Source organism: Lolium rigidum, chromosome 4, assembly GCF_022539505.1.
Source record: "Lolium rigidum isolate FL_2022 chromosome 4, APGP_CSIRO_Lrig_0.1, whole genome shotgun sequence".
In the NCBI taxonomy this organism is placed as follows: domain Eukaryota; kingdom Viridiplantae; phylum Streptophyta; class Magnoliopsida; order Poales; family Poaceae; genus Lolium; species Lolium rigidum.
This window is the reverse complement of record NC_061511.1, coordinates 232,152,539-232,158,369: the sequence shown is the minus strand read 5'-3', so window position 1 is coordinate 232,158,369 and position 5,831 is coordinate 232,152,539.

Genomic DNA, 5,831 nt, shown 5'->3' with positions numbered 1-5,831 from the left:
GAAAGAAACCAAGGTTTATCGAACCGGGAGGAGCCAAGAAGCACGTTGAAGGTTGATGGCGGCGGGATGTAGTGCGGCGCAACACCGGAGATTCCGGCGCCAACGTGGAACCCGCACAACACAACCAAAGTACTTTGCCCCAACGAAACAGATGAGGTTGTCAATCTCACCGGCTTGCCTGTAACAAATGATTAACCGTATTGTGTGGAAGATGATTGTTTGCGAGAGAAAATAGTAAAAACAAGTATTGCGAGCAGATTTGTATTTCAAGTATTAAAGAATGGACCGGGGTCCACGGTTCACTAGAGGTGTCTCTCCCATAAGATAAAAGCATGTTGGGTGAACAAATTACGATCGGGCAATTGACAAATAGAGAGGGCATAACAATGCACATACATGACATGATAAGTATAGTGAGATTTAATTGGGCATTACGACAAAGTACATAGACCGCCATCCAACCGCATCTATGCCTAAAAAGTCCACCTTCGAGGTTATCATCCGAACCCCTCCGGTATTAAGTTGCTAACAACGGACAATTGCATTAAGTATGGTGCGTAATGTAATCAACAACTACATCCTCGGACATAGCGCCAATGTTTTATCCCTAGTGGCAACAACGACAACACAACCTTAGAACTTTTCATCACTCTGTCCCGGTGTCAATGCGAGGCATGAACCCACTATCGAGCATAAGTACTCCCTCTTGGAGTTAAAAGTAAAAAACTTGGCCGAGCCTCTACTAGAAACGGAGAGCATGCAAGATCATAAACAACACATATGTAATAACTTGATAATTAACATGACATAGTATTCTCTATCCATCGGATCCCGACAAACACAACATATAGAATTACGGATAGATGATCTTGATCATGTTAGGCAGCTCACAAGATCCAACAATGAAGCACAATGAGGAGAAGACAACCATCTAGCTACCGCTATGGACCCATAGTCCAGGGGTGAACTACTCACTCATCACTCCGGAGGCGACCATGGCGGTGTAGAGTCCTCCGGGAGATGATTCCCCTCCCGGCAGGGTGCCGGAGAGCGATCTCCTGGATCCCCCGAGATGGGATCGGCGGCGGCGGCGTCTCGGCAAGGTTTTCCGTATCGTGGTTCTCGGTGTCGGGGGTTTCGTCACGGAGACTTTTTATAGGCGGAAGGGCAGGTCAAGAGGCGGCACGGGGGCCCCACACCACAGGGCCGCGCGGCCAGGGGGGCCGCGCCGCCCTATAGTGTGGCCCCTCCGTGGCCCCTCTTCGTCTCTCCTTCGGACTTCCGGAAGCTTCGTGAGAAAATAGGCCCCCGGGCTTTAATTTCGTCCAATTCCGAGAATATTTCGTTACTAGGATTTACGAAACCAAAACAACGAGTAAAACGACAGAATCGGCACTTCGGCATCTTGTTAATAGGTTAGTTCCGAGAAAATGCACGAATATGACATAAAGTGTGCATAAAACATGTAGGTATCATCAATAATATGGCATAGAACATAAGAAATTATCGATACGTCGGAGACGTATCAAGCATCCCCAAGCTTAGTTGCGCTGTCGTCCCGAGCGGGGTAAAACGATAACAAAGATAATTTCTGAAGTGATATGCCATCATAACCTTGATCATACTATTTTGTAAACATATGTAGTGGATGCAGCGATCAAAACAATGGTGATGACATGAGTAAACAAGTGAATCATATAGCAAAGACTTTTCATGAATAGTACTTCAAGACAAGTATTAATAAGTCTTGCATAAGAGTTAACTCATAAAGCAATAAATCAAAGTAAAGGTATTGAAGCAACACAAAGGAAGATTAAGTTTCAGCGGTTGCTTTCAACTTGTAACATGTATATCTCATGGATAATTGTCAACATAGAGTAATATAACAAGTACAATATGCAAATATGTAAGAATCAATGCCACAGTTCACACAAGTGTTTGCTTCTTGAGGTGGAGAGAAATAGGTGAACCGACTCAACATAAAAGTAAAAAGAATGGTCCTTCAAAGAGGAAAGCATCGATTGCTATATTTGTGCTAGAGCTTTTATTTTGAAAACATGAAACAATTTTGTCAACGGTAGTAATAAAGCATATGAGTTATGAAAGTTATATCTTACAAGTTGCAAGTCTCATGCATAGTATGCTAATAGTGCCCGCACCTTGTCCTAATTAACTTGGACTACCGGATCTTTGCAATGCACATGTTTTAACCAAGTGTCACAATGGGGTACCTCCATGCCGCCTGTACAAAGGTCTAAGGAGAAAGCTCGCATTTTGGATTTCTCGCTTTTGATTATTCTCAACTTAGACATCCATACCGGGACAACATGGACAACGGATAATGGACTCCTCTTTAATGCATAAGCATGTGGCAACAATTATTATTCTCATATGAGATTGAGGATATATGTCCAAGACTGAAACTTCCACCATGAATCATGGCTTTAGTTAGCGGCCCAAAGTTCTTCTCTAACAATATGCATGCTCCAACCATGAAGGTGGTAGATCTCTCTTGCTTCAGACAAGACGGACATGTATAGCAACTCACATGATATCCAACAAAGAATAGTTGATGGCGTCCCCGAAACATGGTTATCGCTCAACAAGCAACTTAATAAGAGATAAAGTGCATAAGTACATATTCAATACTACAATAGTTTTTAAGCTATTTGTCCCATGAGCTATATATTGCCAAGGTGAATGATGGAATTTTAAAGGTAGCACTCAAGCAATTTACTTTGGAATGGCGGATAAATACCATGTAGTAGGTAGGTATGGTGGACACAAATGGCATAGTGATTGGCTCAAGGATTTTGGATGCATGAGAAGTATTCCCTCTCGATACAAGGTTTAGGCTAGCAAGGTTATTTGAAACAAACACAAGGATGAACGGTACAGCAAAACTCACATAAAAGACATATGGTAAACATTATAAGACTCCATACCGTCTTCCTTGTTGTTCAAAACTCAATACTAGATGTTATCTAGACTCTAGAGAAACCAAATATGCAAACCAAATTAGCAAGCTCTAAGTATTTCTTCATTAATGGGTGCAAAGCATATGATGCAAGAGCTTAAACATGAGCACAACAATTGCCAAGTATCAAATTATCCAAGACATTTTAGAGTTACTACATGTATCATTTTCCAGTTCCAACCATATAACAATTTAACGAAGAAGAACTTCGCCATGAATACTATGAGTAGAACCTAAGGACATATTTGTCCATATGCTACAGCGGAGCGTGTCTCTCTCCCATAAAGTGAATGCTAGGATCCATTTTATTCAAACAAAACAAAAAACAAAAACAAACCGACGCTCCAAGCAAAGTGCATAAGATGTGACCGAATAAAAATATAGTTTCGGGAGAGGAACTCGATAATGTTGTCGATGAAGAAGGGGATGCCTTGGGCATCCCCAAGCTTAGACGCTTGAGTCTTCTTAATATATGCAGGGGTGAACCACCGGGGCATCCCCAAGCTTAGAGCTTTCACTCTCCTTGATCATATTGCATCATACTCCTCTCTTGATCCTTGAAAACTTCCTCCACACCAAACTCGAAACAACTCATTAGAGGGTTAGTGCATAATAAAAATTCACATGTTCAGAGGTGACACAAACATTCTTAACACTTCTGGACATTGCATAAAGCTACCTGGACATTAATGGATCAAAGAAATTCATCCAACATAGCAAAAGAGGCAATGCGAAATAAAAGACAGAATCTGTCAAAACAGAACAGATCCGTAAAGATGGATTTTATTAGGCCACCAGACTTGCTCAAACGAAAATTCTCAAATTGAATGAAAGTTGCGTACATATCCGAGGATCATGCTCGTAAATTGGCGTAATTTTCTGAGCTACCTACAGGAGATAGACCCGGATTCGTGACAACAAAGAATTCTGGAACTGCGCAAGTAATCCAAATCTAGTACTTACTTTTCTATCAAAGACTTTACTTGGCACAACAAAACATAAAACTAAGATAAGGAGAGGTTGCTACAGTAGTAAACAACTTCCAAGACACAAATATAAAACAAAGTACTGTAGTAAAAACATGGGTTGTCTCCCATAAGCGCTTTTCTTTAACGCCTTTCGCCTAGGCGCGTAAAGTGTAACTCAAGTAACATCGAGAGATGAAGCATCAACATCATAATTTGTTCTAATAATAGAATCATAAGGTACCTTCATTCTCTTTCTAGGGAAGTGTTCCATACCTTTCTTGAGAGGAAATTGATATTTAATATTACCTTCCTTCATATCAATAGTAGCACCAACGGTTCGAAGAAAAGGTCTTCCCAATATAATGGGGCAAGATGCATTGCATTCAATATCCAAGACAACAAAATCAACGGGGACAAGGTTATTGTTAACCATAATATGAACATTATCAACTTTCCCCAAAGGTTTCTTTTTAGCATTATCAGCGAAATTAACATCCAAATAACAATTCTTCAATGGTGGCAAGTCAAGCATATCATAGACTTTTTTAGGCATAACAGAAATACTTGCACCAAGATCACATAAGGCATTACAATCAAAATCTTTGATTCTCATTTTAATGATGGGCTCGCAACCATCCTCTAGCTTTCTAGGAATAGAAGTTTCAAGTTTTAGTTTCTCTTCTCTAGCTTTTATGAGAGCATTTGTAATATGTTTTGTGAAAGCCAAGTTTATAGCACTAGCATTGGGACTTTTAGCAAGTTTTTGTAAGAACTTTATAACTTCAGAGATATGGCAATCATCAAAATCTAAATCATTACAATCTAAAGCAATGGGATTATCATCCCCAAGGTTGGAAAAAATTTGCGAGCTTTATCACAAGCGGTTTCAGCAGTTTTAGCAGCTTCATGTAATTTTGCGCGCTTTGCACTAGGAGTAGAAGCATTGCCAACACCAATTATTTTACCATTGATAGTAGGAGGTGCAGCAACATATGAATCATTAGCATTGCTAGTGGTGGTAATAGTCCAAACTTTAGCTACATTTTCTTTTTTAGCTAGTTTTTCCTTTTCTTCTCTATCCCACCTAGCACGCAGCTTCAGCCATTAATCTTATATTCTCATTAATTCTAACTTGGATGGCATTTGCTGTAGTAACAATTTTATTTTCAATATCCCTATTAGGCATAACTTTCGATTTCAAAAGATCAACATCGGAGGCAAGACTATCAACTCTAGAAACAAGAATATCAATTTTATTGAGCTTTTCCTCAACGTATTTGTTAAAGGCAGTTTGTGTACTAATAAATTCTTTAAGCATGGCTTCAAGTCCAGGGGTGTATTCCTATTATTGTTGTAAGAATTCCCATAAGAATTAGCATAACCGTTACCATTATTATAAGGATATGGCCTATAGTTATTACTAGAATTGTTCCGATAAGCATTGTTGTTGAAATTATTATTTTTAATGAAGTTTACATCAACATGTTCTTCTTGGGCAACCAATGAAGCTAATGGAACATTATTAGGATCAACATTAGTCCTATCATTCGCAAGCATAGACATAATAGCATCAACTTTATCATTCAAGGAAGAGGATTCTTCAACGAATTTACCTTCTTACCTTGTGGAGCTCTTTCCGTGTGCCATTCAGAGTAATTAACCATCATATTATCAAGAAGCTTTGTTGCTTCACCAAGAGTGATGGACATAAAGGTACCTCCAGCAGCTGAATCCAATAAATTCCGCGAAGAAAAATTTAGTCCTCGCATAGAAGGTTTGGATGATCATCCAAGTAGTCAGTCCATGGGTTGGGCAATTTTTAACCGAGAGATTTCATTCTTTCCCAAGCTTGAGCAACATGTTCATTATCCAATTGTTTAAAATTC